We start from the raw sequence: 25,173 nt of genomic DNA, 5'->3' as shown, positions 1-25,173 counted from the left end.
TCTGGCCTGTGTTTAATTTCTCCAAAAAATGGATTTCCATCTTGTAGCAATTTTACAATAATTAAATAATATTAAACACAGAAATGACTTAGAAGAGTTCAAGTACATTGTTAAAACTGTCAATAATTTCAACAAAAGTCATCATGGCCATCATTCGCATCATTATATATCCACCATAAACATTATTATCATCAAAGTTCTTCTTACTCTAGGATAGGTTTCTATCCATGAAATGCATTCTCCTCAATTAAACCTACATGTGTAGTCTACTTTCCAGATTTGTTTAGAATATAAGAACATTAATTCTTTAAAAAATGCTATTGAAATAATTCAGATTGTAAATCACCTTGCAGTTCTTTTAAGTGTTATATACCAACATTGTGTTTGAGAAAAAAAAATTATTTTATGAGATAACCTTCATTTGATGAAGCTGATGTCAATATTTCAACATTATTATGGCATGTTGATAACTTCATGTCAATGGTTTATTCATTTTTTAAAAAAAAAATTATTTATTTTTTTATTGGGGTATAGTTTTTTTTACAATGTTGTGTTAGTTTCTACTGTACAGTGAAGTGGAGTTCCCTGTGCTATACAGCAGGTTCTCATTAGTTATCTATTTTATATACAGAGTGAAGTAAGTCAGAAAGAGAAAAAAACAAATACTGTATATTAATGCTTATATGTGGAATCTAGAAAAATGGTACAGATGAACCTGTTTGCAAGGCAGAAATAGAGACACAGATGTAGATAACAAATGCATGGACACCAAGGGGGGAAACGGGGGTGGGATGAATTGGGTGATTGTGTTTACTCATTTTTAATCACAGTTTTTGAGCTCTGATTTGGCTTACTTTGAAATCAGGTATGAAAATTGTACACATAAATATAAAAATAATATATTAGGAGTTATAATAAAAGATGACTACAATCTCAGTTAATATTTTAACTGTAGAAATTTCTCTCTATTACTGAACCTTTGTTGTGATTATAGTTCATTAACCCTTATTTAATGTTCAATAAAATATAATATTAAATCTGTGCTTCCGTGAAAATCTATATTTTAGTTTTCCTTATTATTTTTCTCTTTAGGTTTATGTTACCAGGATTCTTCAATCTCAAACAACAAAAATGTTTGCTCACTAAATGAAACATGAATAAGTAGTTTATAAAAAGGACATTGAATAGCAAAGAGAGTTGAATAAAGATCTGGTATATATCTCTTCTCAGGAAGAGTGGGAACTAAGACAGGTCCATTGATCTCAGCCAAAAATATGTGTGGAAAGTCTTTTTAGTGCTGTGCCATCAGAAAGCCCAGTATTAGTTGACTACTGTTTTTGAAATCTTAACACATGGTTAAAGTTTTCAGGAAAGAGGATGTAATTGTACTATCTTGTATCACATGTTACTTCCTATGGTCAGTGAGTTGATGATATTTAGATAAGATCTTGGACTTAAGGTTGATGCTGGAATGATTAAGACTTTTGTTGATTCTTATGAGTTAAATTGTTTTCTCCCAAAATTATATGTTGGAGTCCTGACCCCCAGTACCTTAGAGTGTAACCTTCTTTAGAAATAGGGTTATTTTGTATTTAATTAATTAGGATGGGGTCATTCTGGAGTAGGGTGAGCCCCTTATCCAATATGACTACTGTCCTTATACAAAGCAGAAATTTGGGTCAGACTTGCACACAGGGAAAATGTCATGTGAAGATGAAAGCAGAGGTGGGGATGATGCTTTTGTATGACATAGAACACCTAAGATTCCTAAAAATAAGCTACATGAAAAGCATGGAAAAGATTCTTTCTCCCTGACCTCAGAAAGAACCAAACTTGCCAATACCTTCAAGTGGCATGAGTAGCCTCCAGAACTGTAAGACAATAGACTTATATTGTATTAGCCACCCAGTTTATGGTACTTTTGTTATGGAAGTCATAGCATCTACTACAATTACGACTTTGCCTGTTAGAAAGTAATTCCAGTGACAATTCAGAAAATCTCATCCTTGAATATGATGTTAGCTGTGAGGTTTTTTAAAAAGCTTTTATTATGTTAAGGAAGATCCCTTCCACTCCTAGTTTTCTGAGCATTTTTATCCTGAAAGTAGATTTTCGTCAAATGACTTTTTTGTATCAACTGAGATGATGTAGGTCTTTTTTTTTCTTTTTTTTTTGTATTCTATTAATTGATTTTCTTATGTTGAACTACTATTCTATTCCTGTAATAAATTTCACGTTATAATGATGCAAAATCCTTTTAATATAGTATTGGACTCAGTTTGCTGAATTTTGTTGATGATATTTGCATCTATATTCATTAGGGATAAGGTCTGTAATTTTTTTCTTGTGTTGTCTTTCCTCACAGAATGTGTTAAGAAGTGGTCCACCCTTTTCACTTTTTTTGGAAGAGTTGGAGAGATATTCGGATTAACTAACATTTAATGTTTGAAAAAATTCACCAGGGAGGGCCTCTAATACTGAAGTTTTCATTGTTGGGAGTTTTTTGTTTACTAATCCAATCTCTTTATTTGTTATAATTCTGCTGAGAGATTTCTTCTTAAGTCAGTTTAGTAACTTGTGTATTTCAAGGGATTTGTACATTTCTTATGAATTATATAATTTGTTAGTGCACAATTGTTTATTGTGTTCTATTATAAACTTTTTTACTTCTGTAAGGTCAGTAGTAATGTCCCCATTTTTCAGATTTTAGTTATTTTTCTCTGTCAATATAGCTAAAGATATGTTAATTTTTAAAATCTTTTCCAAGAAACAAATTCTGATTTTATTAAATCTCTCCGTTGTCTCTCTAATCTTTATTTCATTTACCTCTTCTCATATTTCTATTATTTCCTTCCTTCAACCAGCTTTGGGTTAAGTTTGCTTATTTATTTATTTTTTTTTCCTTTTTCTTCAAAGCATAAAGTTAGGTTATTGATTTGAGATCTTTCTTCTTTTTTAATGTAAGTGTTTTCCACTGTAAATATTCCTCTGAGCACTGATTCTACCCCACCCCATAAGTTTTGGTATGTTGTGTTTTTGTTTTCAATTGTCTCTAAGTATTGGACATTGGAGATTGGAGATTTTAATCCACATACATTAAAAGCAATAGCTAGTAAAATTTTGTTTTTTTTGATGTATGTATTTATAATGCCTCTGTCACTAATTTCTTCCATTACTGCCTTCTTTGGTGTTTTTTTTTTTTTTTTTTTTTTAGGAGTGAAACATTTTTATTCTCTTCTTGTTTTCTTTTGTGTATATATATATATATTTTTTTTCTTCACATAGATTCAGAATTATTTTTCAATTACAAGTCCATATACTCCTTTTTCTATTAAGATTTTATGTTTTTAGAGAAGTTTTAAATTGACAGAAACATTGGGGGAAGGTACAGAGATTTCCTATACACTACTGCTGCCACACATACATAGCCTCCTTCATTATCAACATCACCCACCAGAGTGTACATTTGTTACAATTGATGAACTTACATTGACATATCTCAATCATCCAAAGTCCATAGATCACATTATTGTTTACTCTTGGTGTTGTACATTTTGTGGGTTTGAACAAATATATAATGACATGTATCCATTATTATGGTATCATACGTAGTATTTTAGCTACCCCAAAAATGCTCTGTGTTCCACCTTTTATGTGAATATTTTTTAGATATTTTCTTTATGTTACTGTGAAGATTGCATTTAACATCCTAAATGTATTACAATCTTGTCTGAGTTGATACCCACTTATTTTCAATAGAATACATATACTCTGCTCTTAAACAGATTTTTCCCCTACTTATGTTATTATTGTAATGAATTGTATCTTTTACATTGTGTTCCACACAACAGATTTGTTAAAATTTTAGCCATTTGTTTTTTACATCATGTAGGAAATAAAAAGCAGAGTTACAACCACCACCCCACACACAAAAAAAAAGGTTATTACTAGATTTTATATTTGCCCAGTAGTAACCTTTACCAGAGATCTTCACTTCTTTAAGGGCATGTGTGGTGGTATAAGACTCCTTCAGCTTTTTTCTTTTTTCCTTTTAGATATGAGAATGTCTTAATAGCTTCCTCATTTGTGAAAAACAGTTTTGCCACATATAGAATTCTTGGTTGGCATTTTTTTTGTTTCAGCACTTTAAATATGTCATCCCACTGCCTTCTAGCTTCTATGGTTTCTGATAAGAAATTTGGTGTTAATGTTTTTGAGGATCCCTTGTATATAATGAGACACTTCACTCTTGCTGCTTTTAAGAGTCTCTCTTTGATTATTTCTTTCAACAGTTTGATTATAATGTGTTAAGTGTGGATCACTTTGCTTATCCTACTTTCAGTTTATTGAACTCCTTGGAGTATAGATTCATATTTTTCAGCAAATTTGAGAAGTTTTATGCCTTTACTTCTTCAAATATTCTTTTTGAGCTTTTTTCTCTCTTCTATTTCTGGGACTCCCATGATCCATAAGTTGGTCTGCTTGATGGTATCTTATAAGCCCCTAGGCTATGTTCACAGTTTTTCATCGTTTTTCCTCCTCAGAAAATGTCAAGTTTTCTGTCTTCAGATTTCATAATTCTGTCTTCTGTTTAATCAAATCTGATGTTGATCCCCTGTAGTTAATTCTTTATTTTACTTACTAAACTCTTTAGCTTCAGAATTTCTATTTGTTTCCTTTTTATAATCTATTTCTCATTTTTGATATTTTCTATTGTTTATGCATTGTAATCCTGGTTTCCTTTAACTCTTTTCCCATGATTTGCGTTAATGCTTTGAGCAAATTTAAGATAGTTGATCTGAACTCTTTTTCTAGTAAGTGTATTTTCTGAGCTTCCTCAGAATAATTTTTGTCAGTTTATTTTTTCCTGTGAATAGGCCATATTTTCTTGTTTGTTAATATACTGTGTGATATTTTGCTGAGAACTAGTCATTGATTATCATAATGGATAACTCTCAAGTCAGAATTTCCCTTTCCCAAGGTTTGCTATTTTTTAAATTTGATTGTTGTAGCCCTTAGTGGTCCATTTATTTAGTGACTGTTCTAAACTATTTTATCAGAGATTATATTTCTTATTGAATGTGGTCTCTGAAGTGTCTATTCCTTAGCTTGTGTTCAGTTACTGTTTTGACAAAGATTTCCTTGAACACCAGGGACTAAACAAACAAATTTATCTCAGTCTTTGCAAATTGAGTCTGCACTGGAGATCTCCTTCAACACTTAGCCAGGCTTGCCCCCAGCCTAAGGATCAGCTTGAGGTGAAAAATTAGGGTCTTAGGACTTTTCTGTACATGTGTCTTGCTCTGAGAATGTGTGTGGTTTTCTCTATTCTTCCATAAGCATGGGTTCTTTTGAATGCCCTAATTTCCCAAATAAACTCTCTCTAGTTGTTCCTTCCAGATCTTAGGGTATCTATTGTATGTCTCATGTGTTTGTATGTGATCTTTTACTCCAGGTCTCTTCAGGTTGACCATCTGCCTTATGTTGTGTTTGAGTAATGCTCACTGTTTCTCTGGGCTGAGTGAGTTCTGCGGTAAGCAAAACATAAATGAACATCTGTAATCAATCCTTCAGGCAGACCGTAGATAGGTTAAAATAGACATACACAATAATATGCAAATAAGGTTTGCTTTGCTTTCTCCAGAAGCAGGGATCTTGTTCCCATACTGGAAACATGAGTTGCCATCTTCAAGACTTCCAACAAGCCAAGGAAGTGGGTGGGGAGAGGGCATCTAAATATGCCACAAAGCTTTCTTACAGTACTTAAGTTGACTTTCTTTTGATGACCTATAACCTTTGACATTAAATCTTTGATTGTTTTCCAAAGTTCTGATAAAGTTGGTTCCAACAGTTTGCACTAGTTTTTCAATGTTTCTGTGGAGGAATATAAACTTGTTGCAGCCTATTCTCTTTTCAGGCTGATATCACTTCCAGATATAGTCATTTTTGAAGGTCTTTGCCTATGTGAAAGTTTAAATTGATAGTTTTAACATTTTTGTCAAATTGTATTTTAGTTTTTTGCATTTTATTCTTAATTAGTGCTTATGTCCCTAAATATTTTGCTCCATCACCTCATTGTTTAAACTCTATTAACAATTCACATTTTCTTGAACTTTATTGGTGCAAATGATGTCAAAAATATAGTTCAAGAATCAAGTAAATTTTTTAGATATGCTTTTTCTCTAAATTCTGAGTAGAAATTTAATATTATATTTGAACACAAAACTTTGTGTAAGCTTATATTGTTGTGGATTTAAGGGGACTCCATTCATAAGATAATATAAATTGTGATTTTTTCTGTCTTAAGTTTCATGATGTTATTAAATCAGTTATCACAATGATAGCATAATAGGTTCTATTATTTTAATTTAGAGATTAAGAAACTATGAGTATTTGGACCATGGTCACACAGCAACAATGTGACCATGCTAGAACTCAACACAAGCCTGTATTTCAAAATCAAATCTGATTAAACCAGAAGCTATACCGTCTCTCAATTTTTTTGTTTCTATTTCTTTACTTATCTTTGAATGAATATTGGTTTATTCATTTGTGACATTTGCTCAAAAATCCTATGCATATATATTTCTTGTCTTCTAATATAGTATTTAAATCCTTTTTCTGGAACATAAGTTGGATGGCTGGTTGATGTGAGTTTATATTAACACTTTATTGATTTGTATGCCTAAGGGATTTGGAGAAAAGTAAAGAATCATAGACAAATCCAGTTCTATGTGGAGTTTCTTCAGATTTCATGAAGTCAACATATTCAAAGCCAAATTTCTATGTCAAGTATTGTATTTTACCCTCACTCCAGTACTTCTTAGGTCTGTGTCAGTTCTCCTTCCCATAGCTACCATTCATTATTTCATAACTGAGCCCTCTCTTAATAGCAGAAGTTCTGCAGATTTCTATTCTATTGTGGATATGCTTCTGAATCATTTGAATGGCCTCATGAATGCTCTGTCAAGTGGAATGTTCTGTTGCACAGTCACCCTTGATTCTAGAGCTCAAGCCTTGTTTCTGCTACTTATGTCATTGCTACACTGAGTTACCTTCTCTGGAGGGAGAATTGCTGTGGACCTTCTACATTATTCTAGCAAGAAGACTTAAAATTTCTCAATAGTGGTAGATGACTTTTCCTAATTTCTATCCGGGACGCATGTCTCTCCACATTTTTATATTTCTCTGGTGTTTTCAGTAAAGTTTTGTTGGAAGGTAGTGGTCAAATTTGCCCTATATCCCATAATTCTACACTTTATTTAAAAAATAACTTAATAGAATGAACTATTTGCATGTATGTGACTGCTGTTTCCCCATATGTTTCAGAATTAAACACAGCCCCAGTTATTTATGTATATACTTTCTAAGAAATTTTATCTACATATAGACTTTAATAAGCTGTGAATATTCAGTGAATTTCCAATATATTTCTTGTGATATTTACCTGTTCACCATCATAAATTAAGCTGATAGTCTCTGGATTTATTAATTTCTTTCAGTCATTACGCTTTACATGTAAGAAGAACACCTCTTTTCAAGTGTTTCACAGAGTAGTAGAAAAATTAAACAAATATGTATGACTGCAAATATATAAACATATAAAACATATGTATATGATGCAAAGTAAGATATACCATAATAAAATTATCACATTTCTGTCAACAATAATGAAAAATTTAAAATTTTCCTTTATAACTACTGAGACTTATTGTCTGAGGAAAAATGTAGCAGGTACAGATTGTAAAATTTAATTTTTTTCAGAAGGAATATCAGCAACCATTGGGAAAATTAGTGGCCTTTGTAGTAGACAATTCATTTTAATCAAACTAACCCTCTAAACTTTACTCAATTCACTCATCCAATACAGTTTCCCTGTATGGTTATGTTTGAGCCTGGCTTGAGCTGACTCTAGGGCTTATGAGCCATTCAGACCCAATTGAAATCAGGTGGCTTTATGGTACATTGGACTTTTGTGCCTTAAAGACCTACATAATTTTAATAATAAAAACTTTTTTAAGAAAAAAATTCTTAAGGTAAAAATTGCAATAATAATAAGAACCATAATATAATGATTTTAAAATAATTTAGAGTGGTAAATGGAATTTGAGTTTAATAAGAAGTTTTAAAAATGTCTAGTGTGAAAATCATTTATTGCACTTGAGGAGAAAAATAAACCCAAGCATTAGTTGTATTGTAAAATTAAAAATATTTTATGTTGTATACTTACAATTTGAATAATTTAATCCTTTAAATTATATTCTTAGTAATACATACGTTTTAGCCATTGTAAGGTGGATATATTAGGGATTTTTGATTCAGATAAATGCTATGGTCAGACTGAGGTTAATTTTTAATGCTTTTCTTTGGTGCTCCCTGAAATGGAAGTTCTAAGTTTCTATTTGTAATATATGAAAGTTAGAAAAAGCTGCAGGAATAAATTTTATATTTGGTAGTATAAGTTTATTTTCAAATGCATAAACATATGACACCTAAATATCATGTAGAATTTATAAATGACTATTATTAAATTGCATTATTAGAACTTTTATATTAATCAATAGCTACTTTCAAAAATGATCCAGAATTTTTAAAAAGTATCACCAGAACACACTATAGAACTCAAATGGGAACATGACTTTATGTGAATAAATGAATCTCTAAGAAATATGTATATGTATATATATTATATATATTCCATATTGTATATAAAGCAGCCCAATTTCAAATATATACATACATGTCTTTCCAGACTTGTATATTCATTCAGTCACATATATAAGTGTGATATAAAATTGGAAAATTTAATAAATAACATCAATAACTAATCACCATTAAAACAAAATGGTATTAGTATACTAGATATATCTCTCTTTAATTCTCTAGCTTTAAATTAACATATAGCGCAATTATATATTTTTACTTATGCATTTTACCTGCTATTGATATGACATCCTTTAACTCACACATTACTTTTAAAATCATTAATTTTATTGTGTACATTTAAAGTGGAATATATTGGAATATCAAAATATATATGAACTTACGATCTTTTCAAGTTAGTTGGGTAAAGCATGCAATTCTATATTTATAATAAATCTGTTTATTAGATGGTATACATTATTTGTAAGCTTTTGGACGCATGAATATGTGTATTATAGGTGAATATTTTTATTTACAAAAAGTAAATAAGATGCTTAATACTTTACTTAGAATAGTTATTGGTCATGTTTCACATTCTCCTAACTGTAGATTTGAGAACTGAAATCAATTCCCTAGACCCTAAATAGTCATAAGATCTACCATACTATCACTTGTTATTTCCAGCCTCAAATATATTTCTCCTCTGTGGCAAAAATCATTTAAATTATCTTTTAATCTCATTGTAGGAAATCTTTTATCATGCTCCAAACTTTTATTAGTATCAGGACAGCAGAGTTTTCAGGATTAAACAATTTTTTATCCAGGGCTTAGTGTCAACAAAATATGGCAAATACACATAATATTACCTGCTAATGAATTACTAAGATTTAATAACCACTTAATTTTTCCATGTTACACAAATACCCCATGAATACATACCTAGTAGAAATAAAGGAAACTTTACAATATCATTAGTATATTTTAAAATAAACTCCTTTTAAAGTCCCTTACTATGTATTAAAAGCAATTATTTTTTCCTGTAAAGGCCACCATCATTAAGAGTATAGTTACAACCCTTTCATGTTATTTATACACATTTATGTACTTGTGCCAGTGTTTTTAAATTGATACACTTTTAATTATTCTCTACATATTTTAAGCATTATTTTTTTTCTTTATTTTAAAAAAATTTTATTGGAGTATAGTTGCTTTACAATGTTGTGTTAGTTTCTGCTGTACAGCAAAGTGAATCAGTTATACATTTACACATATCCACTCTTTTTTAGGTTCTTTTCCTATATAGGCCATTACAGAGTATTGACTAGAGCTCCCTGTGCTATACAGCAGGTCCTTATTTGCTATCTTTTTTTTTTACTCCTATACACCAACAAAGAAAAATCAGAAAGAGAAATTAAGGAAACACTCCCATTTACCATTGCAAAAAAAAGAATAAAATACCTAGGGATAAACCGGCCTAAGGAGATGAAAGACTTGTACTCAGAAAACTACAGAACACTGACGAAAGAAATCAAAGATGACATAAACAGGTAGAGAAATATACCATGTTCTTGAACAGGAAGAATCAATATTATGCATCATTTTTAACAGTATTTCCACTGTTAGTATTGTAGATACACATCATGATTTTCACCTGATATATAATATATCATAATACCAGTACCTCATACTATAACATGTGAAGAATTTCCCATTTCTTACCATTAGAAATATTATGTAATTAATATATTTTGACAAATTACTTTATTGACTTGCACAGACTAGCACATAGAACTGCAATTATCCACTAACTTGTGCACTAAGTTTATTTAGGAAATTTAAATTTTAGTTGGTAATTCAGGTTTTGTTTTCACATTACAGAATTTCAGGTTACACATGTTTCTTAGATGGTAAAAAGAAATAGTGTTTATAGTTCTATATTAGGCAGAAGCCTTACGAATATTTAATTCAAACTTGAAGCAGTAACAAAAGCTATTTGTGTAAATATTAGACAAAACCAGCATTTGGTTATTCGTCTAACAAATGGTATGTAATATTTTCAAATATCCAGATATTTCAATGATTTTTCTTTCATTTTTTAACATTGGTATCTGATGATTAAAATATTGTAAGTTAAAAAAATATTATGGGGGGCTTCCCTGGTGGCGCAGTGGTTGAGAATCCGCCTGCCAGTGCAGGGAACACGGGTTCGATCCCTGATCCGGGAAGATCCCACATGCTGCGGAGCAATTGAGCTCGTGCGCCACAACTACTGAGCCTGTGCTCTACAGCCCGTGAGCCACAACTACTGAGCCCACATGCTGCAACTACTGAAGCCCACATGCCTAGAGCCCGTGCTATGCAGCAAGAGAAGCCACCGCAATGAGAAGCCCGCGCACTGCAATGAAGAGTAGCTCCCGCTTGCCGCAATTAGAGAAAGCCCGCACGCAGCAACAAAGACCCAACACAGCCAAAATAAATAAATAAAATAAATTAAAAATATATATATATATATTATGGGTAAAAGCAAAATGATATCCAAAGTAGGTATTTTCTTATTATGGAATTATATAACAAATTTCATTTAACCTCTCATTTTAAAGGTAAAATGAAACTACATTTTGTGATTATACAAAGTTACAAACATGATGTACTTTCTATAATACTTTGTTAAATATTAAAGGGCATATTAGTTTTATATGTTCCAAAATTCTAAGGACATCAGAGATAAAGTGATGGTGACAGTAATAGCCAATAGTTTATATTGTTATACTATTAAGCTACAAAAGATGAAAATCATGAATACAAGTCTGTCTTATATAAAGTAAAATTATTTTCCAATTATTTCCAATATGACAAAATTTATCAGTATCAACATATAAATTTTGCAGTGATAAATATTTTCAAAAATAATCAATGAAAGTTTAAATAAATACATAAACACATACAATACTCTGTAAATAAGAATTTTTCCCCAAATCTTCTCTTTAGGTTATATAATCTGACAGTATTTGGCATATATGAATATTGCTTACAATCGTATTTCTAGTGACCAGTTAGAAGAACCAGGGAACCATATTTGGAGACAAGATAGGAAAAAAAACATACAAACAAACAAAACTGTCTGTGTATGAACAATAATACTCTTACTGCCTAATAGGAGATGCAGATCCTGTCTGAAAGCTGTGCTAGTCATTACTTCATGAAGTTGCAAAAGAAGAGCATTGTTTTCTACTCCATTTACAGTCTTCTCTGAATCTAAGATCAGGCTGTTGTGGTTTAATGAGAAAGAATTTGGGGAGATGTCCATATGCAAACAAATATTATTTGAAAATGTGCACATATGTCACTGGAAAAGGTCAGGTTACAGCTTGAGAAGGATTCACTTTTAGACTAAGACAAAGAGAAAATCTGCTTTCAGATATATAACCATGAATGAGAGAAAAGTGAAGTTTGCTCTTTATTTTATGGCCAATACCTCTCAGAACAATAAAGATTGCCTAATGAGATTTCTTAACTGTCAATTGCATATTTGCATTACTTTATAATCACCTTCATGTATATTAGAATTTTTAATATTTTGCGGAAATTGTTCTCTAATTACACTAAAATAAGATGAAATATTATCAACTTGACTAGAAAGAAAGACTACTGTGTCATTTCCACAAGAGATATTGCAAATTCTTTCAAAAAGACTGGTTAAGTATACAGTAAATAATGAGCTTTTATACCAGTTGGATATTGAATTGTTTTGAAGGCATTGAGCTGTTGCATCATCTTCATTTCCACACATTAAATCTAAGCATATTGCAAGCAATTAATCATGTACTTGTTTATTGTTTTGTATTAAATATATTTTACACAATTTTTTTAAAATTTAATTTAATTATAAATAATTCCTATGTGAGTCAGTCATTAACTTACCAAGCTTAGAAAAAGGAAGAGAACAGAAAGAGAGAAAAGGAATGGTTTCCTGTTAAAAGGAGAACTACACTTTGTATGTCTAGTTATCTTTGATGAAAGAAATGGGATGTTATTGTTAATTTTATCTGAAACTGAGTGGTATTGACAAAGATTACATTTACTCTTTTATGCTTTAGAGAAATACAGAACATCCAAATAGCCTTATTCATATTGCTATTTCAAAATAGCATTTTAAGGATGACCATGGTAAAAGACTCTGTAGTTAAATTTTCCAGTTTTGAAACTAATTTATGTGATTAAAATCTGTGTGTTGACACAGGAAAACATATTTTTAAAATCTTTCAAGTAATTGAGAGCTAAATTTAAAGATATTGTATTTCATTGTTTATTTCCAATGAAACTTCAAAAATAAATATTATTCATGAGTTTCTTATTGTTCATAAGTCTGGCTATTTTTAGACAATTATTTTTTAGTTGTTCTTTTAGATACACTTTCACAAATCTAACTTAATTTTCAAGGTGGAAAAGATAAATGATTTTGGAGCATTCTATTTTTCTAATGTTATTTTATATAAACTGGGTGTGTAAATAGATTATTATGAAATAGCAAAGTCTGTTTATGGCAACTCATTGTAGTAATGCCTTTCTCAAGTAAGTATTCTTAATAGGAATGATAATTAAATCTTCAAATTTTAGCAAATTAGTAACTTACAAAATAGAGTAGTTTGTTTTTGGCATAAGTGTTTTAGTAATTGCGAATTATGAAGACAATTCACAATAGCAAATGGTACTTCTGTTTGCAATGGAAACTTCACTATACATATTTTTTTTAATTTCTATTTATTTATTTATGGCTGTGTTGGGTCTTCCTTGCCGCGTGCAGGCTTTCTCCAGTTACAGCGAACGGGGGCTACTCTTCATCGTGGTGTGCGAGCTTCTCATTGTGGTGGCTTCTCTTGCTGCGGAGCGCAGGCTCTAGGCACACGGGCTTCAGTAGCTGTGGCACGAGGGCTCAGTAGTTGTGGCTCACAGGCTCTAGAACGCAGGCTCAATAGTTGTGGCACACGGGCTTAGTTGTGCCGCAGCATGTGGGATCTTCCCCACCAGGGATCGAACGCGTGGCTCCTGCACTGGCAGGCGGATTCTTTCCCTGGTGACACTGCATCACCAGGGAAATCCCTATTTTTTAATTTAATATTAGTTTATTGGGTTGATATGAAATATTTATTCAATACCTGATACTATTTTTTTGTGTAAACTGCACTTCATTTTCACTGCTTGAGTTCTTACTGTTCAAAGATTTTTTGAGGATGTTGCACTGTTTGCCCTATTTGGTCATAACTCTGCTTTTTCCAGATTTAACGGGATTTATTGTTTTCTGTTAATAGTGACATTTCATTGGTTTGGTTGCTCTAGAGCCATTACTGTATAACCATTGTCTCAGGGGGTCAGGGATAGGTAGGGAGGGATTTACTCATGTCTTGTCCACTAGGGAAACTAAAGGGGAGGATAGATGGAGAAGCCAATCCTATTTCATGGTTTTGCTAAAACATAACAGTACTGTAGGACTTTCTTGACTCCCTAATGTTTATTGTTCTAATAGACATGATTCATTAGTCTCTTTGAATTGTGGTGCTTCATTCAATGAGGTATCATTTACCAAATTATCCCCTTTTTGTCACTGTATTCATTAAATAGTCTACACCTGAAGTGTCAAAATAAAGAAACTTTAGATATTTCTATCTATTGTTTACATTCATATCAGTCCAAAGTCAGTAATGTTCCATTTTGAATCTCTAAAATTTCTGAAATCTAAATTATAATGAGAAAAGTACAATATTACCTTGCATTTTCAGCTTAGTTTTAATATTATCAATGGTGTTTAGAACTTTGAAATGCCACAATATGTTAATATTATGCTTTCTCTCAATTATTTTGCAAATATATTTGATTGATATAAGTGCCATAGATTACTCTGTTAATAAAGTTTAACTATTGTACATAGGAATTGTAATTGCCAGCAGATATTTTTAATGATCTCAATTAATTAATTTGGGTGTCTATATTGAATAAATTAATTCCCATATTGACATTTTATTTTTATTACTGCTCTAAGATTCTATGTGTTTTATACTGCAGTAGACTTAAGTAAATTAAACCAGATGTGTGAGCAAGACAATGATGGAGGAAAAAGAAGGAAAAAGAAATTGGAAAGAATAAGAGATAAACTGACAGCCTTCTAAAAGTTCCATTTTCCTTTATTCTGGACTTATGCATAGTTTATTAAACTCCAGTGAAGATTAAACATGTATTGAGCACTGAAACTGAAGTGTTACTTTTAGCGGAAACAATAGAGACTTCAATTATATAGTACTTTCATATATATCTTTGACATCTTGTCTGAAATTGCTTCAAAAAATAAAAATAACGAATCACAGATAATAATTATCAGATGACTCAGTTAAATGTGATGATAAATTCTAGCTTTGACAGAGCAATTAAAGTTTCTATTTTATAGATTAAAAAAGAATTCCTTTTCATTTTGTAAATTAGCACAAAATGCTCCAAATTCATGTTATCAGACACCACTTAATTCAGCATACTAAAGAAAAAAAGGTGTTATAAAGGATAGCAGTAGTAAAATAGTCACTTAAAACTCTAGAATTCATAAAAATGCCTTGTTGGCCATATATTTTTTGAGAATAAATGCTGCAATAATTCAAACTACAACAATTAATATTTAATTGATTCAGAGTCATATTGCTTGATTTTAATATGGGTTTTGAAATGAAATAACACATAAATGAATGTGTATGGGTGTGTGTACACCCATAACATGATCATTTTTATCATTAAAAGATAAAATGTAACATTATAGAATGATATATTTTTTAGGAAAGTATATCAAAGAAAATGTTAAATTTCAATTAGGCACATAATGGGATTCAAACATTTTATTCTCTCTTTTCAATATTCTTCTAAAGATGTACACATTTGTGTGTTTTTTAAACTCCATTTTGAAAAATTTGATCGCTGTGTTCAGAGTGAAAAATATAGCTTTGAATTTCCCTGAAGACATTTCAATATCTTAATTGTTTTAATTTCATAAGTTTCAAAGATAAATTATCATCTTTGAAAATCAGCAGTGTTTTAGAAGTATCTCAATTTTCCAAATGACTTTCTCTAGCAATCTCACTTCAATTTCTCTCTCTCTCTCTTTTTTTTTTTCCCCCCAAATTCTCTTTCTTCTTAGATCTTCATTTTGGAAGATTATGTGAGAGGAGGTATGGGTTATAAAATCATTTCAACCTCTTATTTCTGCAACTATCAAAACAGAAGCATACATTTATCAGTCTTTTTATTTTCTTGGGCCATTTTCTCTACAAATGTACAAGATGGGTTCAAAAACTTTATCGAATTTGCATTGATTGAAAGGGTGGGAATTGTTGATAAAGATTCTGGTTAAGATAAGACTGAGAAAAGCCTTGGGGTGGGTGGGAAACTGGACTGTACTGCCCACAGTACTATCAATAACAGGCACTGCTTACATTTTAAGATGGAAAGTTTTAATAAATATAGATACATAATGTTAAACATTTATATACAAGGAATGAGATTTTAAGCAAAATTAAGACAAGACACCAATTGATGAAGCTATTTACAACCTACATAACAGAAAAAGCATTAGTAGTCAGAATGTATGGGATATTCTCCATGTCAATAAGAACATTTAAAAAAAAATCCAACTACAAGGGGAAAGGTGGGGGGGAGGGATAAATCAGGAGTTTGGTATTAACATATACACACTACTATATATAAAATATTTAGATAATCAACAGGAACCTACTGTATAGCACAGGGAACTCTACTTAATATTCTACAATAACCTATATGAGAAAAGAATCTGAAAAAAATGGATATATACATATATGCATAATTGAACCACTTTGCTGTACACCTGAAACTAACACAACATTGTAAATCAACTATACCCCAATATAAAATAAAAATTAAATTAAAAAAATCCAACGACAAAAATTTAAAAAGATATGAATAGGCAACTTATAGAGAGGGAACAAGAATTCGTTGCACATATATGCCTATTTTGACTTGCAAAAGTTTAAATGTTAACTGGGTTGGCGAGACTGGAAGTCATTAGCAACTTATATGTCTCTGGTAGAAATTTAAACTGATAAAAACATTTTTAAGGAATAATTAGGTGATATCTATTAAAGGTTAAAACATATATTCCAAAAGACAGTGGACACAGCTAATAACTGACTATGGAAAACTTTTAGTGCTTGTTCTCATCCTATTCTTCCATGTTTCCCAACACATGGTGGATTATATTTCCTACCCTCCTTGAATTTAGGTTGGGCCACATGACATTTTCCGGCCAATAGGTTGTGAGTAGGAATGTCATTTGCTTTTTCAGTCCAAAGCATTTAATTGCTCATATGCAGATCCAGTTTTGTCTTCCCTGACCCTGTAGATAAAAGTTGCATATTCCAGCCCTAATATTCAGCTATGGAGATATCTTGAATCACTAGTGACCACGTTGTTTCAAATGCATTGTGAATTTTCTGAAACTATACTGGGCTTAGCATAAATATGTATTGTTTTAAATCAGTGATACTTGCGGTTTGTTATCATAGCACAACATGAACATTCCTGACTAATACTACTTCTTAAAACTGTCATACATATGTAAAAGCAAAACACACACTGTAACAACCTCTATAATTTCAACTAAGTAAACATCTAAATCACTTAATGGAAAACTATGCAGCAAATAAACGAACAACCTATTTTCCACATATAAAAACATTAATTTATTGAATAATGTGGACTCACAGGCATACAAACTAGAAAAAAAATTTTTTTCTCTTCACAGATTTTGCACATGTTCCCCTGAGCATTCAGAATCCCCTATACCTAATGACAATATGAGCAGATCTCATGCCTTGTCAGTTATTCTCAAGTAAAAGGATGGTTTCTGTTTAAAGTTCTAGTCCAAACTAATGAATACTTAAAAAAATATATACAATTCAAAGCTCATGCCCTGCTCCCAGCCTAGGCCTTACCAGTGAATTGAGGACTAATATTTCTTAGTTTCTGTTCCCTCGGGAACATTCCACATAGTTCTTTGCCAATGAACACTGGGAAATAGCCTGCATAGGAATGGCCTCAGTGCTGTTATTTACCTGCTAAATATTGGCAGCGCTAGTTCCATTCTGATTGGCCATTGCATTGTCAATATTTGTTAAATATTTAAAAAATTTACCCCATCAGTGTCCCCTTTAAGAAGTGCAAGCCCAGGTGCCTTTTCTGCAAATTGTCTTTAAGAAAAATCAATTAACATTGCCACACCCAATGTTGGATATACAGCTTGGCTACCTATAGCGTTACGTACTCTATGCTTGCTTTTTCAGGCTGCTCCAACCACACACCAACTTTTAGGTGTCTCAGGTTTGGACATAGGGACATCTAGGTTGACACAGGTAGCTTTCACTGAGCAGGAAGCTAGTCTACTGCAATTATGTTTAAATATCAAATACTTTAAAATCTATATACCTGTGCAGAAAGAGTATTTCATATTTGACTCTAAAAAGTTAGTATATAGAAAGATGTAATCTTGCAGGAAAACATTCTTAATATTCATTCCTATTCCACACTACTCCAGACTCATGAAATACTTAGAAAAGAATATTCTTCTGTCACCTTTACCTGCAACTCTTTCTGTTCTCCTTTAAACAACCAGTTTCTCCAAATCTTTTTGGAAGTTTCACTCTTCTGCATCAATGTACTGTTTTTATGTCATTAAAGTTTCACAGCATTGAACATCTGTTCTGTGTTGTTAACTAATGCTAAATTTAATCATCTCTAGCATTCATTTTGTAAACTACCCCTGATTAGTTTACCATGTTCTTTCCATTATCTATCTACTATCTATGTATCTATCTATCTATCTATGTATCTATCTATCTATCTCTCATCTACCTACCTACCTACTTACCTATCTTTATTTTTATATTGTTTTCCTGAAAGACAATGAAAATATTTTGGAGGCAAGATGTGTGTGTTCATCTTCATGTGAAGAATACCAAATGTTTATTCTTATAAAAATTTATAAAATAGTTATAATAAAATTGAGAGACAGAGAATAAGAGAGACAGAAAGAATACACATTAATAACAATGAGTGCTAGGTACATAGCTACATTAAATAAATATTTGCTGAATTAAAAATTTAAAAAAAAATTTGTGAACATACTTGAAAACTTAGATGACATATGGTATATAATTCCCAGAAAAATACTACTTATCAAAATTCTCTTAAATAGACTATGGAAAACCAATTAGTTCTAAGAACAGGAAAGACATTAAATCATATTTTAAAAAATTTCCCTTAGAAGCTATTACGTAAAAACATGTAAGTTTTTCAAACCTCAATTTGCAAATAATTCCTAGTTCCTACAAACTGTTTCAGAAAATGAAAAAAGAGTAAAACCTATTTAACTCAGTTCATAAGGCTACTAAAATCTTATGAGTAAAACTGCATAGGATATCATTAAAAAGAGATATAAACCAATTTCCCTTGACAATGTAGAAGTAAAATTTCTGAGATAATTGTTAAAAAATAAATTCACTCACATGTTAAAATGTTTAAACCATCATAATCAAGAAGAACTCATACCAAGTAAGCAAAGATATCTCAGTTTTGAAAACTCTCTTAATTTATTTACCTACATTAACCTATTTAAGGAGAAGAAACACGATTATTTCAATAGATGTAAACCAAAAAAATGAAATTCAAAATCGGTACATGGTAATATAACTTTAAAAATTAATAAAGGATGAGAAATTCCTTGATCTTTAGCAAACAACATAACTAATTTTCTCTCTACCTTCCCATTTCCTAATCATCATATATGTTTAGGACAAATTGTAGACTTTATATTTATTCTGTCTCAATAATCTATCTATTCTAGGACATAACGATATGTAGATATTTGATATATGGGGGTGGGTAGAGAAATAGATCCTTTTCTTATAACTTACAATAAAATAAATTGCTAATGAATGAGAAACCAATAGTGAAATTGGAAGTTGAAAAATAATTTGAAGTTACATAGTATTTTTTAGTAAAATAAAAAACTCAGAACTCAGAAAACAAAATAGCAATAGTACTGCATTAAATTATTAAACATACAAATGGCAGAGAAACATAAATTATATTCAAAGAAAAGATACAAAGTGGATGGAGATATTTTCAGCATTATCAATAAGGCAATAAAATTCAGAATATATATAAAGAAATTTCTATAAACTAGAAAAAATAAGAAGTGAACAATAATCAAAGGTAATGCATATGAAATTCAGGCAATGTGATAGGAAAACAAAAATTTGTATATAATTGCTAGTGACATATTCATTAATGCAATTTCTTGGTAAAAATAATTGGCATTTTTCAAAAAAATTTTTGGTGTATAACACACACTTAGCAATTTCTATAGAGAGATGCATGAGAATCAGGGTCAAGTATTCACTGAACGTCAAATACTGAATAAGTACATGGTCTCCAGAGTGAGACTGTCTGTATTTGGATCTTGAGACCATTAGTTATTAGTTCTCTGATCTTCAGGAAGTTTTTTTAAACCTTCTGTACCTAAATTTTCAAATGTCCTCATCTATAAACATATTATATCTCTGTGGATACATAAATATGCATGCATGCATGCACACACATATGTGTATATGTATGCTTGAATAGATGTATGGGTGTGTGTGTATGTATGAAAATTATAGGAATATGCCCTGGTTACGTGACTAATACATAAAGGTAGTTGGTATTGGAGAAGTGGGTGATAAGTGGGATCTTAGAAGGAAAACAGAAGCAGTTTGAGATATCAACTTTGTTACTTTAGGTAAAATATATAAAGCAAGTATAAATATACACAATAATATTGTGGAATGTAAAGAAAAGCATGCCCATTACATTATTTTTTTTATAGTTTATGTACGCTTTTGTCAATCAAAAAAATATTTAAATACAGAAAAAGGAAAGAAAAATGGGAGGTGTGGAAATGAAGATAATATACACAGTGGGTTTGAGTAGCATAGATCTGCTTTACTAAAGATGGGAGAATGTCTGAATGCCAAGGGAAAGAATTCACTGGAAAAAGCAGCTGATGATGTAGCAGTAAGAGGATATGATTTCCAGGAATAAGCTCTTGAGTAGAGTCTGTTTGTGATTGAACACCTAGACAGAAGTGTTGGCTTTTGAATGCTGCATAACTCAACAGGCATAACGGATACGACCTTAGACACTGAAGCTAGAGGATTAAGGTGCATTTTTGCTTAACTAGCTTTGAAGGGAAAGGCATCTCTCTTGAGTCATCTTTCCTTCAACAAAGTATAGGTGTTCTTTGTTTTTTTACTTATTCTTGGCATAATTGTTAAATTGATAGTAGCATCTCTGTGTATGTGTACGTATGTAAAAAGGCATATTCATTCTAAACACGAAGGAATCAAAATTATGCCTTTAATTACTTTATCATGTCCTAGGAGAATTTATCCAAAGGGCAACTTTGTGACTATGTGCAATTTAGAGTCCCTATATGAGACTTATTTGCTAACCTATATTAAAAATAGCCTCGTATCTGTGGTAGAAAACTATTCTGTCCTTTGTAATAAAGCTCAATTATTTGATCTATTTTACATTTAGTGTATTGATTTGCTGATTTGATATTAAAGGTTCAATGAATTAAATTTCACTGACTTATTTTTCTTATTCTCTTTGGTTCAGTTCGTTTTCTAGCCACCAACATCTTGAAATGTTTTGTGCATAAATTCCATCCTAATGTGTTAGTTTATGTTTTAAAAACCATAAGTCCAAAATATTAAGAAAAATAAGCACACTGGTTGATGAAATGGTGCCTGATATATTACAAAAAACAATGTTTCATTTCATGTATATATACACATATAACAAAACAGTTCCAAAAATGTTCTGGTTCTCTTATCCTTTTCATCATTAAAGTCACCCAATACAAAATAATTTGATTTTGTTTTTGTTTTTTTGGGAATTACAAAATTAAAATAGTCAAACTAAAGCATTGTAGGCAGCAAGTGAGCCTAAAAGAGACCTTTGAGTACATGATAAATTAAGCATGGCTTCACCCAGAAATACTGCTTCTCAATTGCATGCAACAATCAGAATCAAGATTTCTCTAAGGGAACTAATTAAATCTTCTAATGCTAAATCATATTTCAAAATTTCTTCTTCCTTTGACCACTTAAAGGGAAATTATTTTTCAGTATCAGTAATGTAAATATGGCAATGAAAAATCCTATATTAGAGTTTTCAAAAATTGTAAGTATAGAGGTTTAAGACAAAGTAAATTGTTGGTTACTATTAATGTGATCAATTTGTATTTTTCTCATTTTTTCTAGATTTCTTTCACCCTGGTTAAGGAGTCTATTTAACAGATCAGTATTTTCTCACCTCCATCCTATTATTAACCTTAATTTAATTCATATTTAAGATAAAATATTAGATCTAGGTTTGCTATTTCAACTAATTAAATAAGACTCAGAATATCAATTCTTCATTATCCTCTGCAAATGCAGAGTTAAGAAATTACTTTGAAGAATTCCATGCAGTACATTCAGTGAGCATTGAAGTAATCAATAAAACTATTGTTTTTATCCATTAATTAGAATATTGTATATACATTAATATACTTATGATTTGCACAGAATTTAAAATCATGCTTTTAAAAATGTTTAGAATTTGTAACTACTTCAGAGTATACCTGCTTAGAGGTGGATGGACAACATTAATCTCTGTATGTGCACATTTGTCAGAATTTTTAACCTGATATTAAAGTTAGTGATACAAAGCAATTTTTACTAATTTTTTTTTTTCTGAAGGCTTCACTGTGCTAAAAATATCATTTTAGATCTTAGATCCAAAGGTATTCATTTGAAAGGGTACTCAATATACAATATTTCTCTGTGGTCACCACATTTTGTTCAGGTTAACCAAACGGCATCCCACTTTAAGTACTTTTTATGATATTGCCCACAATAAAAACGAACAAGATAATCTTACAAGAGCTTGAAACATGTAAATATAATTTAGTGAATTACATTATTGACTTTAATTCCAATACAAAACTAAAAATTTAGAAATATAAATGTATTTTTCATGTTTAGACTGGACTTTTGATGTTTCTAAATTAAATTTTAAAGTAATTAAATTAGAAAACTATAGTCTCATAATTAAATATTATAGCCAGGCAAATATGCAAAATGCCCCAAGGCTTGGAGAAAAACTGGATTAGTGGTTTTAATAAGGATGTGCTTCACAGAAACGTTATTATGAGTTATTTTCTTGGATTGTAACCATGCTTCTAGAAAATGACTTAAATAAGATGGTAGAGACATAGCTTTCTGTAGTACCACATTATCTTGCATTATTTGTGGGTTGTTTTTTTTTTTACCATTTAGAAAATAATTTCACCATCATTATTTTATCTTGGTACAGATATTCAACATGTGTAAACAATGTTCAGGAATAATTTGAGAGATATTCAAGGCAGTAGTTGACACAATATTATGCCAAAGAAGACTTTCTCTCTCTCTCTCTCTCTCTTTTTTTCTCTCTCTCTATGTAAAACACCATTCTCTCAATGTATCTAATCAATTAATACGTTGGAATGTAATAATGCCTGCCTTGAAATATTACACAAACATGTTTTGCAAATCATACAATGTTTCCCTTATTTTGAACTTAGCTGTGGTTTTTGGCTAAAGACCAATTTCTTGAGTAAGACAAATTTAATATTCTTTTCTTTAAAATTGCTGAGCATGAAATAGTATTCTAAGCCACTACTGGCATTTCAGGACAACTACAAACAAGCTTTCTAGCATGACAAAATAGTTTCCTACATTGAGAATCACCTTTGATCTTCCTCACAGACCTTTGCTATAATGTGCACAGAATTATGAAAAGGAGCTTAAAATGTCACCTTCTTTTCATAGAATAATTTTATTATAGAAAGATGTATACTACAAAAGAGCTTTTAGAAAATTATGTAGATTCATTTTACTAAATGTTAGATGGTTACTGACATTTTTTTCCAGACTGTATCTTTTTCAGATTTTTTTGAAACAATCACCAGTTTACGGAAACAGGCATACAATGTTTTAACAATTATATTTTCTATAGAGTGAAATAATAATGGGCTCATGGATAAACTTAATGCACCTAATAATGGCTGTAGAGATATGATAAAAAGAAAATATTCTGTCTACACAGTGTTTCCTTGGATTCCCATGACCAAATCTTGAAACATAAGTGATTGTCTCCAAAAAATAGATGTAATCTAAAACTTAAGTCTAAACTTTTGAAATAGCACAAACCATCAACCTAAAGACCAAAGAACTTAATAAAATATTATGTCTAGTAACTTACAAATAAATAAGTATTCAATAGATGACACAAAATTAGGATATATCTGTGACCTGAATTAATACAGATTCTTCATGTACTTCTAAAGTAAACATTTTAATAGGATTGTGGAACGAGTTATCAGAATGCTTAATAGAAGATATTCTCATCTTTGGTAAAACTTTGTGCATGGGTGTAGAGTTTCAAGAAAGTTGTGACTTACTCAGAAAGATTTCTGGACAAAATATTTCAGTATCTGTATCAATGTCTATTTTCTCTGTTATTCATATGTTTCAAAGATGTACCTTCTGTAAAAATGTTCTGCTTTTTGAAATTAGTATATACTTATGCCATATGCTCAGATAATTTTTAGAGTAAAACAGTCTTTGCATTTATTAATCAATCAGCTTGACCAAAGTATTATTCATTTAGTCAAAACTCACCCAAATCAGTTGATTAACCCAAACAGTGAACACATACTTATCGTGTTCAATCTCAAATGGGAACATGAACTCCCTAGCTTCTGCTATGTTTCCTGGGTAAATTATTTCTTTCATGTTAATTAGATTCAGTACGATTTTTCTTTCATATAAAATCTTTCTACAATTACCTACAAACTTTCTACTTTAAATCTTATGAATCAATAATAACAGTAATAATAACAAGTTGCTACTTTGCACTAGGAAAATCCTAAGCAATTCACTAAGAGCAATTTCATTTAGCCTCACAACAACCTATGAGATAGGGCCTATGTTCATCACCATTTACCTTATGTGGAAACTGAAGCATGTTCAATTCAGGGGCTTCTTAATATCACAGAGAATAAGTGGCAGTGATGAGATTTGAATTCAAACAATCTATGTGTAAAGCCTATGTATTTAAACACTATACTTACATTTCTCCTATTTCCTGTGCAATAGAAGCCTTATATTTGAAATCCGTCTGTTTCCTGCCACCACAGGATAAATTTTTGCCATCTGCATTTAAATTTTCCTCATTTTTCTTGTTTGAATAGAGAAGATGTTGATCTTCTAAAGCTAATTTCCCCACTTACCAGCCAGAGCTTATCCTTTCCACTCTTCTCATGGCATCTTCCATCCACTATTTTCATTCACCCCTGATCAGTGAATCTCTTCATTACTAGTTTATTTT

This window comes from Balaenoptera borealis, assembly GCF_965194805.1.
Source record: "Balaenoptera borealis genome assembly, chromosome: 5".
Taxonomy (NCBI): Eukaryota; Metazoa; Chordata; class Mammalia; order Artiodactyla; family Balaenopteridae; genus Balaenoptera; species Balaenoptera borealis.
This window is presented reverse-complemented; position numbering follows the sequence as displayed.